The 12,881-nt window shown below is 48.3% G+C and overlaps 1 long non-coding RNA gene across 1 annotated transcript; it reads right to left on the minus strand.

Moving 5' to 3' along the window:
• Positions 1 to 1,789: 1,789 nt before the first annotated feature.
• LOC124233105 (uncharacterized) lies at positions 1,790 to 9,673 on the minus strand. Its single transcript, XR_006886975.1, has 3 exons — positions 9,547 to 9,673; positions 5,752 to 5,957; positions 1,790 to 1,988 (listed from the first exon to the last, which is right to left on the minus strand). It is a non-coding gene; the product is annotated as an uncharacterized LOC124233105 (long non-coding RNA).
• Positions 9,674 to 12,881: the final 3,208 nt, after the last annotated feature.

Consider the following 12,881-nt stretch of genomic DNA (forward strand, 5'->3'; position numbering starts at 1 on the left):
TATCTTAATTATCAAATCTCCTTGGCCGTGCAAATACCCCGCTTGAAGCTGAGCAGGACGATGGAGAAAATCGAGAGAGAGCTATAGATTTGTCTGCGAAACTGGGGGCCTGGCTAGTGAGAAACAGCCTGGTGGAGGAGAAGCGATTTTAATTCACATGGTGACTCCACAGCCATTTAATTATTTTAATTAGGCTTAATTAGTGGTAAATTTACAATGATATGCTTGATACCTGGCATTAAATCTTTCATGCATAAATGTTTTGTTAAAATGAGAAAAAGGCAAGTGGCATTTCGCCAGCAATTACTGCTGAATGTTCTAATGAAGGATTAGGCTCCTCGGTGATTCATGATGACGGGCAGGCACCAAACTTGTCTGTGAGGCACCAGGCACACCATAACTCATGTGCTCCCACCCGCATCATTGCTGTCCTTGTCGCTTCAGAGCACCTGCTTTGGGTGAGGGCTGGGGCAGTGGGGGCAGGGGGAGATTTTGGGGTGCTGGCTCAAAGCCCCCAGACCTCTGTGTATGAGGAACTCCAACTTGCCCCCAGAGCGGCTTCATCTGTGGTACATGGAAAGTAACAGTGACAGGGAGTCAATGTCACAGAGTCGGGTGATTGTGTCTCTGTGGCCCTGGCTAGTTTGTGAGCACCTGGAATTGTGCTGCATGCTCTCTGTGCCTGGATGGGGCCTGGGGCAGAGCAGGCCTGCAGGAGGCTTGGCAGGAATAGATGGGAGCCTGCGTAAGTCTTTGCTGAGCTGCGCTGTGGTCCAGCCTGGAACTAACTATTCGTGGTGGTAACTACAGCTCATTTGCCAAAGAGGCAAAGTCTAAGGTGTGTCTTTCTCTGAGCTGCAACAGGTTGCAGTTTGTGCGGAGTGAGTTTAGAGATCCTGACAAGATGTCCCCACCCTTGTCCTGCCCAGTATCTGCCCTGCTCCTCCCTACCTGCGATTCCCTTACCAGGGCACGAGGACTTGCTCCCCACACTCAGAGACCAGCTCTAGCTGCCTCCTTCCCACTAAAGGGGAAACACAGCCACTCCCACCTGGACTAAGATGGAGGCGCCAGAGAAAGCCAGGTGGACACAGGGCAGGGAGCAAGGACAGGAATGGAGAAGGCCAAGCAACCTGCCAGACCTGCCACATGACCCTGAACACCCTAACACCCGACTGCCTGGCGTTGGCCACCTGCTGGTTCAGTCCTTGCCAGAAGTGGGAAGTCCCCCCCCTACCCCCATGTGACCCCAGGGGGCCATTTGCATGTTCCAGCTTCACTTCGGAACTCCTGGCTCACTTGGCAGCTGCTCCTGCTCCTCCCCTGGAGGCTGAGGCTGAGCTTAGCATATCAACGATGCTCTCCTCCCGCCCTGGCCTCCTGCCTCCCTTCTCTCAGTCCAGCACATGATCCCTAGTCACCTGCCCTCCCCAGGCTCCTCCGCACTCTGCTCCCTTCTCATTAGCTCAAGCTCCTCTTAATTCAGCACTAATGCCTTTGGCTCTGATTTAACCGTTTCCCTGGAGAGTCCTGATGTGATGTTTCTTAAGCCCATTTTGAATCTATAGTCTACAGGGTTCTGTTTCTTGGTTTCAGCCTCTTAATGGGCTTTCAGAATTTTCTGCCTCGGCTTTTCCTCCCTTCACAAGAAAAGATATGATTATTAATAAGGAGACCTTTTTCTCTTAATTAGTGTTTCATTTTACTCATTTAAAGGAGTGTTTGTACAGCCAGATGGGTGTTTCTCTCTTCAGTCACTGCTTGCATCCAGTAGAATGGAAGTTCCACGAGGACGGGGGCCCCATCCGTCTTGTTTCCCGTTTCCCTCTAGTCTGCCACAGTGCTTGGCCCACGCAGGGCGGGCAGGGAATCTCTGTTGAATCAGTGAAGGATGAGATCCTGCCCAGCATGCATAATCACTTCTCCAAGGGAGCGGGTATTCAGGGCTCCATCTTTGAATGTTCGAGAAGCTATCTCCCACTGCAATGCTGGAACACAGTATGTATTTGTTGGGTGGGGAAAACTTACATACACACACACATGCATACATAATTCTGTTTGTCCAACAGGGCAGACATTAACACCCTAAATAATGCTCCATATTTATCCTGAGGCTTTGTTTACCCCTGAAACAATGGCACACGCCCCAAGATGTATGGTGCTTCTCTTTGAGAAACAATGATTTTGGGCTGACCAGACTGGATCATGGTTGAGCCCAGAAGGTGGGAGCCCTGGGCTAGGGACAATAGGGAAAGGAGGGGACCTTTCAGATGAGGGGAAAGAGCGATGAGACGGTGAGGGGAGGGGATCAGAAGCTACTCCCAGTGAAGGAATTTGAAGCCCCTGAGGGGTCATTTCATTGCAACATGGAGCAGTTTCCCACCCTCCACTCTTCTTAGTAGGTCAGATAATGTGGAACTAAGCAACGCTCTCCTCTCCAGGTGACAGGCAAGGTATAAACACAGGAGAATGCTCTGCCATAGATGCAGTAGGGCCAAGATTCACAGACTACAGGATGGAAGCTGCTGGAAGTTCAAGAAGGAAGGGTGCTGGGAAGAAGAAAAGGCTCACGCCACTTTCTGTTTCATAAAATACAATGATGGACATGCAGTAACTGCGGCAGAGGGAACCCACGTTTACTTTCACTCTCTCCCCAGACCCTACTAAGATAACAATAAAGGAATAAAAATAAAAGCACAAATCCACATTGAGCAAGAGTAAATGGTGATGACATCACACAGGAGATTCCGATAAGATTTTTGAGGCTGGGAGGTAAAAGAAGTGGTGGCAGAGAACTCAAGAGATGGGAGTCAGTCAGGGCCTCTGTAAAGGCGAGGGAGTGGTGGCGGGCTGGGGAGATGAGATGGGACAAGCAGCTTCTCACTAGGGAAACCCAGAAAGACTCCGGAGCTGGAGGCCCCAAGGACCCCTGGAGGCCGGGTGTGGGGTGGGGCTGAAACAGCAGAACCGGTAGGAATATGTAGTACGTGCTGTGGTGTATCACCCAGGTGCTCCCTCAGGACCTGTTTCCCCAGCTTCTGGGAATGCCGTTGGTTGACAGCTCTCAAGGAAAGTTCCTCACCAAGAGTTAGCCTCAACCAAAGAGAGCACCTTGCCCAAGGTCACATCCTCTCCCTGGGGGAGCCACACATCCAATGACGGGTCAACGCAGGGGTACAAAGGCCCCACTCCCTTCCCCGAAGATGGGAGCACTCTGAAGGAGCATCCCGGCTCCAGAGCTTCCTGTGGACCAGCTGAAGTCCTTGTTGCTGTGGTAGCACAGTTCAACTCCCCCCTCTGCCAATGTTATTTCCTTCACTCCTCCCAGGTATTGATCCCAAGGGCGCTCTCAAATAAACCTGCTGAATACATATCTCTGTCTCAGAGTCTACTGCCCAGAGAACCTAAAAGGGTTGCTGCCAGAAGTGGTGCAAAGGAGCAGACTCTGAGATGGGATTGTGGAGCGGGGTTACCTACCGCTGGCTGCCTGGCAATGAGGACTCCAATGCAGTGGTGATGGAGTATGGATATGGTAGTGGAGTACAGATAAATCCTGGCGTGCTGTCTTGGTGCAATTGTTAAAACTTTCATTAGTTGTGCATGGGAATGGGATGGCAATGGGAGGTAATACCCTGATGGGGGCAATATCCGAGACATTTGAGAAGTTCTGGGGAAGTAGTAATTATAAAGACTATCAAGTTAAATGGCTATTGCTAAGGGCAATCAATGCATTGGAGAAAGAAATAAAAGGCTGAGGGTGATTAATCACCAATTAAAGGCTAAGTCTGAAAGTGAGCCCAATTGGCAGCATATAAAAAGACTTCTTCGACTCTTGCAACTGGAGGGCAGGAAAAGCTGAGGATCAGATCCAGGACTTAATTATAAGGGTAGCAGCACTCTAGAGGAGGTTGAATTCTCGACCTCAGAAAGTCTGTCCTGCCAAGGTCAGGGCCATGATCGGGAAGGAGTGGGACTCTGAGAACAGGCTGGAGCCGTCTGGGTTGACGTGCTCAAAAGTCTTGGATCTTCAGATCCCTCTGGACTTTGTGAGCCCACAGCAGTAGAACTCCTCTTTCTGTTAAAAGATCGCACTCTTCCCTTGCTTGAACTTGGTGCAAAGGCCTCTCCTTTGCAAGGCAATGTACAATTTTCTCAGGATCTACTCCCCCTCACCTCCTGATCACCAGCCCAATCATGGCACATCTTTTGGAGTGGGGGCATATAGGGAGGCAGGTAATAAATGGAGTCTTGACCCAGGTAACTCACAATGGGTCAACTAGGTCTACAGACCTACCCATTGTTCATTTCCTAGACTTCAAATGTATATTGTAATGGACATACTTAGCAGTTGGCAGAACTACTCCTTGACATGTGGGGTGAGAGTTATTGTAGTGGAGGAGGCCAAGTAGTGGAAGCCTCTAAAACTGTCTCCTCACCAAGAGCCAAGGCAGTAAATAAAAAACTATCACATTCCAGGGAGAAAAGAATAGATTCGTCTAGGTCTCTAGACCTAGAGGATGTGGGAATGGGAAAGGTGGAGAATGGTCTGCATCATTTCCCCTTTCAATTCAATAGTCTGACCCCCCCCCCCCCCCCACTTAAACCAGACAGATCTTGGAGGATGACAGTGGACTATACGCAGACTCAAATAAGTGATAACCCTAATTGCAGCTGCTGTGCCAGATGTGATCTTTGTTGGAGTAGATTAACATAGCCTCAGGTACATAACATATGGCCACTGATTTGGTGAATGCCATCTTTTCCAGCTCTATCAGGACTGAGGATCAGAAGTATTTTACACTCGCTTGGGATGGATAACAGTATACATTTGTGATTTTAAACCAGAGCTGTGGTAACTTTCCACCCTCTGTCACACTTTAGTCTGAAGGGACCTGGACCACCTGGCCATTCCACAGCTTACCACCTTGGCTCACTCTATTGATGACATGATGCTACTGAGACTGAGTGAGCAAGAATCGTGGAGGCTTTGGTAAAATATGTGCTTCAGAGTTTGGGAGATCAAGCTTACAAAGATTCAGGGCCTGGCCACAGGAGTTTTTAGAGGTACAGTGGTCGGGGACCTTCTGGGACATCCTCTTCCAAGTAAAGGACTTGTTAGTCACCTTGCATCTCTCATCATTAAGAAAGAACTACAACCCCTATTAGGCTTCTTTGCGTTCTAGAGTCAGCATATTATGTGCTTGGGAACACTGCTCTAACCCAACTACCATATAACATGAAAGGCTGGTGTCTTTGAATGGGGTCCAGAGCAGGGCAGGGTTCTATAGTAGGTCCAGGCTGCGGTGTAAGTGGCCCTGCAATTTGGGCCATACCGCTTGGAAGACACTATGATCTTAGAGGCATCAGTGGTGGGACAAGATGTCACATGGAATTTCATGGAATTTATGGAAAACCCCAATTAGAGAATCACAATGTAGACACACAGGATTCTAGAGTAAAGCCGTTCCAACTGCAGTGGAGAGTGACACATCTTCTGAAACTCAGCTCCTGGTGTCCTTCTGGGCCCTAGTGGAGACAGAGCACCGAGCTACAGAGCATCAAGTACAAGTGTCCATGTAACCAGAACTGCCCTTTGAGAGCCGAGTTTTGTCAGACCCATGCAGTCATAATGTCAAGTGAGCCCAGCAGCAGTCTATCATAAGAGTGAAGTGGTACTTCTGGGGTTGGGCATGAGCAGGTCAGAGGGAGCAAGAAGCTGCATGAGCAGGTGGTTCAGACCTCACGTCATACCTCACTGTTGCATTGGCTCCTCTTGCTAAGCTCGCATCTATGGTTGCACCTGTGACTAGGCCGTGGAGAAGAAGGCCTCAGTTTGGCTCCTGGGTGGATTGGCTAGGAAGCTGGATGCAGTTGAAAATGCACTGCTGTTCTGCTGCAGTCCCACTACAGTTCGGCCGCGGGTGTCAGTCCTTCCAGGCTGTGCATCTGGCCACCTACTTTGTGTGGAGACAGAAGTGACGTGAGGCAAAAATGGAGAAGGACTCATCCATGGGCAGTGGCCATACCCCCAGTAGATGGAATTGATGGTTCTGAGAGCCCAGGAGTGGCAGAGCCCTGTCTATCATCACTCCCATCCACCACATCCACATGGGGAGTTTAAGGTTCTTTTCACTGAAACTTTAGGCCTAGCATGTGTCAAGGTCCTGGCTTCTGGGGAGCATGCTTCCACTGGAGACACAGCAAGAGTTCCATTAAACTTCAGCCTACGACTGCTGCCTGATCACTTCGGGCTCTTTGCGCCAAAGACCAGTAGGCAAAGAAGGAGGTCACCACCCCGGCAGGAGGAGCCAACTGATATTCAGGAGAGGGTGAGGCTACTCATAAAATGGGGGCATGGAGGGCTACAGAGGCACTCAGGTGATCCTCTGGGGTATCTCTTGGTGCTCCATTGCTCAGCCTCCACAGATAACTGACAAGAGCAACCTCCACAGCTTGAGAAGGGCATGATGACAAGGGCTCAGGTTCTTCAGGGATGAGGGGCTGGGTCACCTCCCCAAGTTACCCATCTGGTCCAGCACAGGCACTCCCCAAGGTGAGATAAATCTAGAAAGGGGAGTAGAAAAAAAAGATGAGAGATAGCGTAACAGCCTTGAGACCAGCTTCAGTGATGGTGGGCATGTGGGTGAGGGGCATAACTTTCTCCTTCTGTGTTTCCCCGGGAAAAAGAACCAATCAGAATCCTAGAGGGCCCTGTGAAGGCAGGTCGCTGGAGCAGTGCGGGGTGCATTGCCGTGGTTGCGGTGGTGTGCTGCCCTGCTGCCCCTCAGTCTCCAGCTTCTCATTTCCCCAGCTTGCTGAGGGTATTGGTCACTCTCAGCTCAAGTCTCTCTCCAGGAATTGAGCTCTTAGTTAAAGAGAATCCTCTTGCCCAAGGCCACCAGCCCTCTCTGGGGAGAGCCCCCTTCAGATGACCGCACAGTGAGGGAGCAGGAAGGCCCAGCCCTCTTGTCTGGGAACAAGGCAATTGTGCAGGACCGTTCCAGCTCCAGGGCTCCCTGGGATCTGCCGAGTCTTCTGTGCTGGCTGCAGTGCCCCTCCTCGCTCTGCCCAGTCCTGCTTCCCTCACTCTGGGCGCAGTGACGCGTCCCACGGGCACTCCCCAGGACACTTCCTGCAGGCGAAACTCAGCGTCTGTGTCCCAGGTACTCGCCTGATATGGTGTGTAACAGAAAAAGTTAGACCATGGGTTTCCTTCCCTCTCAGTGCCACCAAGCCACTATTTCTCCCCCAGCCAGCAGAAGAGAGCTTCCCTCTTGGAGAGACTAAATGGGAGAGCCCCGGCCCGAGGGAAGCAGGCACCAGTGCAGGTGGGACTGAGTGCAGGTCTGGATAGTGATGGTGGCACCCTCTCTGCCACTTGGCTCCCAGAATTCTGGAGGCCAAGCTTGGGGTCCCCTTCTCCCTCTTCCTTCCCCCATGGCAGAAGGTTGGACGATTGTTTTTCTGGGGAACCAGCAGACCCAATAGATAACTATTCCAGATGCTGGCAGGTGGGAGTACCACAAAGAATGGGCTGGTCTCCCTCTCATCATCCTATAGTGAAACCACCCCCCAGGCTCTGAGAGCATCGCAACCCCGCTAGCATCTTGTGAGGAAGTATGTATATAAGGACAAGGATTTCAGCTATCGGAGGACCGTCTCTAACTTGAAAGACAGGTGTCAGGATGGAACCCATGGAAAGGGAACTCAGTAGAAAGACAAACAACGTAGGCAGGAAATGAAAACTTCAAATGAAAAAGCACGATCTCAGAGAGGTAAGTGAAGACGTGCTGTCTATGCAACAAAACCAGGATGCCGTACAAAAGGAGCAGTCAGAGAGGCTCTGGAAATTACAGCTTCCATAGCGGAAGGAAAAATTGTGATGGCCAGAGGAGTGTGTGTGTGAGTATGCATGAGTGTGAGTGTGTGCATGTGTGTGTGTGTGTGTGAATGGGTATATAAAAAATTAAATCCTCATCTTCCATAGAAGGAAGATTTTAGATTCATCTAATTTTTTTTTTAGATCAAGAACTGGAAGTGTAAACATTTGACTTTAGAAATACGAAGAAGACATAGCTAAAAAACAGTGGTTGCCTCTAGGTTTTTGGAAATCAGGGCTGCAAGGGCGTGGGGCAGGGGTCTGCTCTTTTCACTGAAAGCCTTGTTGGAATTATTTGGCAGTTTAAATTATAAACTTGTATTACCTTGTGAAAAATGCAAATTAAATTTAAAAATTAATGACAGTGGGATTTGAAATCTGAAAAATTTGGGCTGCAGTCTAAATTTTGCCATCTACTCCCTGGGTAACCTTAGTAAGTGCCTCAGTTTCCACATTTATAAAATAAAGACCAGGAGGCTTGCTTTTCAGGCTGTTCTGAGAATTCTGCCAGAAAATGAACGTGGAAGCAAGTTTTTACCTGGAAAGCTCTGTACGAAGGAAGGTTTTCTTACCGCTGGATTTGGCCGGTGAAACAGGCTGTGTGGTTGTGCTTTTTGGACGGCCGCGTTCAAAAAGGCAAATCCCTTTTGGTTGTAAGACTTTAAGTGCCTCCTTCTGAGACAGATTGTCTCATCAGAAAGACTAACATATCTGGATGATTTGCAAACCAGCCACCAGCTAAATCTGCCGCCTCCTGAAATAGTTTTGGGATATCTCTAGGACAGGCCCAGCCCCAGACACATTCATGAAGGCAGCCAAGACGTCTCTGGCATCCCCACTCCCTCCTGGCCTGCAGTCTCTCTAGCCCCCACCTCAGACACCCAGGACCCCTGCACCCTACTCTCCCCCCCCAGTCTTCCCTTTCCGAACAAAACCTGCTCTCTGGGAAGAAGACAGAACGGAACCAAACGGCAGGGACGTAATTGGCCGATGGTAGCTTAAGTCAAACTACCCTTTTCCCAGGACAATATGTATTTAAACATGGAATAAAGTATCAAGCTAAACAAATAAAGCTCTAATTGTGAATTAATGCAGAAACTAGACCTTAAAGAAGTATATTTTTGGAAGTGATGACATCCTAGTTCTTCTAAAATTATCTCACACACATAAATAGAGCTGGAATCTCTATTTCCCCATAGAGGCGGCCCCCTACATGATGGACCCTGTTCTGAGGTCCCAGACAGGGTTTGTGTACTTTAAATTCACAGAGTCCTGGGACTTCATGGTTAGTCCTTGGAAGGAATCTTCTCTAACTGCCTTCCTGGTGCAAGAAGTCCCTTTCCAGCGTCCCTTGACATGAGATCATTCCTTCTCTATGCCAGTGGTGACCTTCTTCCTTCAAGGTTTGATCTCATGCAGTTGTTGGGTGGTCTTATTATTAGAAAAGACTTCTGGGGGCCGGCCCTGTGGCCTAGTGGTTAAGTTTGGCACATTCCGCTTCGGCAGCCTGGGTTTAGTTCCCGGGTGCAGACCTACAACACTCATCAGCAGCTGTGCTCTGGTGGCCACCCACATACAAAATAGAGGAAGACTGGCATGGATGTTAGCTCAGGGTGAATCTTCCTCAAGCAAAAAAAGAAAGAAAGAAAGAAAAGGCTTCCTCTTACCAATTTGAATTCTATCTTCCCTGATGTTACCTCCTTGGTCCGATTTCTGCCTCTGAATCAAAAGAGAACAGCAAGCAGAGCCTCCTTCTCCACGCTGGCTCTTGGTTTATCTGAAGACGTTGTTCCGGTTCGCATTTTCCAAAGTGTGTCCCACTGAACACTAGTTCCAAGGGATGTTGCTAAGAGGTGTGTGATGAGATGGTTGGGCAGTCAAACAGGTTTGAAGAATGCTGAGCTAATTGAAGTTACACAGGTTTCTTAACAGCAGGACTTCGGGGCCCTTTAATAAGCTAACACACCAAATCGTGCACTGAGAATGGGATTTAGAATGCTATGTTTTTCAAACTTGTGTAGCCTTAGAATGCTCCTTTAGTGGGTGTCTTATGGGATTAGTATTGGGGAATACGGCAGAACAAACTCTGTATTGCGAGTCACTGGTGTGCAAAAGCCAGCTTCTACTGACTCCCAACAGCCGACTGTGCACATCTCTCCCCAACTCTGCATTCAGTGATGGCACATTGGGAGCTTGAAATTGGCCACAGTGGGAGTGATTACACCACAGAAACTGGCAAATGCTACAAATCAAGGCTCTGTATTCCCAGAGAGCTGACTGTTAAACGTTTACCGGTACACCATTCAATCAGAGGCCTTGTGGAAAGCCACCGCCTACTAGACCCGGGATGAGTCACCCTGCCTCTCTGGGTGTCTGCCCTTCTCCATCTGAATTTGTGAACTCAACCGTCCTTTTCTGCTCTGAGACCCTGTGACTCCTCTCAGAAGGGTCTTCTAAGTTCAACATACCCAGTCCATTAGCCCATTTTTCGTACGCCATGATTTCCAAGTCTCTCACCACCCTGGCTTGCTGCTCAAGACCAATGACCTCCATGTGGTCAATTTCCCTTTCAAATGGAAGCTTCTGGAAGGAGACCTCATTCTCCTGCTGTGGCCGGGACAATGTGAGCTGGTGAGCTCTGGAGCACCCAGGTAAGGGTCAGTATCTACTGTGAAACCTTGAGTAATTAGACTGTCTGTGCCTCAGTTTCCTGAGCTGTAATCTTGGTAAATAATGGTACTTAGCAATATGATTATTATCAGGATTAAATAAAAGAACATATGTGCACATAAAGGACAGCTTTCATAACTTGTTGTTGATATCAATGAATTACAACACTCTTTCCCACGGCCGTAGATGCCCTTGGTGCCCTGCCCAGATCCTCTCTGCCTGGCCAGTACTCTCAACCCACAGATGTTGTGAGTGTTCAGTGGTAACAGCTCACCACTGCAGTCTTCTCTGGAGCATCTCTCTCAGCAGACCAGTCTCCTCTACAAGAGACACCTGAGGGGTCACAGTCTTCTCCCACCTCCCCTCAGGGTCAAGCCCACAGCCAGTCACTGACTGACACAGGGATACAAAAGCCTGACTTCCCTGGGGGACAGCTCTGTGGTGCTGTTCGTACTCCAGAACTACCTGAGATCAGACTGCAGCTGGGTTCCAGCGGAAACCAAGTCTTTGTTTAGCTTCATCTTCTGCATCCCTTACTTTCTTACAGCTTTCTCTGGAGACCACTTCCTCCATAAATGAAGTACACAGGAATACCTGTCTCAGGCTCTGCTTCTAGGAACCAGACCTAAGATACCCACTGAGCCTGGATTCAACCTAAACATATGGTCTTATGTAGATCCTGCCCATGATCAGAGTTGGCATGAGAAGGGAAACCTATTGCTCACTCCTGCCTCCAGATCTTGCCCTCTTCTTGGCTTGGTTGGAAGTCTGTGAGAGGGCCATCACAGGTACTGGGATGACCTGAATGAAGCACAAATATGAAACTGAACATTGGTTAGCAAGTAGAGAAGGACAGATGAGACTAGACAGACAAAGCAGGACTGAGGAATACATGGCCTTAAGTGCTAGGCCAAGGTGTTGAACCTTGATTAAAAATGTCCAAGATTTGAGTCAGGTGACCAACATTCCAGTGCCAGCTCTATCCCTCAGTAACTGTGTGAACTTGAGAGATGATTATAAATCTTACATGAGATAACACTTTGTACATTTTAAAGTGGCTGTGGTTGACACTTGTTTTTGCTTGTCAAGCACCTCTTTTCCCCTTTTCTGATATTGGCATCTATGCGGCTTGGGTGGGGCTTATGTCAACATCTCCCCTGAAAGGTGGATGAGTTATTATGATTGGTCCGGAGGTGGGCATGTGACCCAAATCAGGCCAATGATAGTTATCCCTGTTTTAGGAATGAGCTACTCTCTCCTTCTTGTCGCTCTGTTTTTAAGGTTCATGTAAGCCTGGAATTGCTACAGGCCATTGATGTCACCACATAGAGCAAGCTGCTCTGGGAATGAAGCCAACATGCAGGAAAGCAGAGACCTCTGTTCCTGGCAACATATACCTAGAAAACTCAAAATCCCTCCCTCAGAAAATTCCTTTAAAAAGTTATATATAAATTCTAACAAATACATATAAGATGCCTGAGCCTGCAAAATACATAGAGAATCACAGGAGTCCAAAATAAAGATGAGACAAAAATCAGAGCATTTGGCATGTAAACTGAAGCTGCAGCCGCCTTAGGGCAGGGATAGGCTGTGTCAACATCTATAACGTAGACTTGTGATTGGATCCTCACAGGGAGCAGAAAACAAGGTTTTGAACCTGTGCTGAACTTGAAATGAGAACTCTGCATAAAGGTGGGATTCTTCAAGCATCATGCCTGGAGCAAGCGGGTGGGCTAGAAAAACACCCTACACAGCGATGACAACAGGAAAGCTGCGTGTCTTGGCCTGAGCTCTGCAGAGAGGGAGTCTCCCCTGATAATTTATAATGCAAGTCTGTCTTATGAGGGGTTGAAGTATGCCGTGGTACTACCTGCAAGGTCTGGGAATCCCCAAATCTATAAATTAACATAAAAGTGATGCTAGGATAGATAGGGATGCCCCTGGGGGATTGGTTACAAGAAAACTTAGAATTTTTGGCAACATGCCATTAACCCAAAGGCTTCTCCACAGATGAAGCTCCATTGAAAGTAGACTCATAATCCTATATAACAAAACACACGAGTCTGTCCACCTTGAGTGAGAGTCTGGAGATTCAACAAAGAGCAATATTAGACCCTAACACCCTCCACTCACAGAAACTCTAGTCTATAAAAATAAGTATGCTTGAAATGAATCAATACATAAAAGGAGAAATCAATAACATAAGAAAGAACGTGACAATATGAGAAAATAACTTTCACATTGAAAAAGGAACCCAATAGAATTACTAGAAATGAAAAAATATAGTCATTGATATAAAAAATGAAGTGGATAAGTTCAAGAGAAGATTAGA

Source organism: Equus quagga, unplaced genomic scaffold (genome assembly GCF_021613505.1).
Source record: "Equus quagga isolate Etosha38 unplaced genomic scaffold, UCLA_HA_Equagga_1.0 153_RagTag, whole genome shotgun sequence".
Lineage (NCBI taxonomy): Eukaryota > Metazoa > Chordata > Mammalia > Perissodactyla > Equidae > Equus > Equus quagga.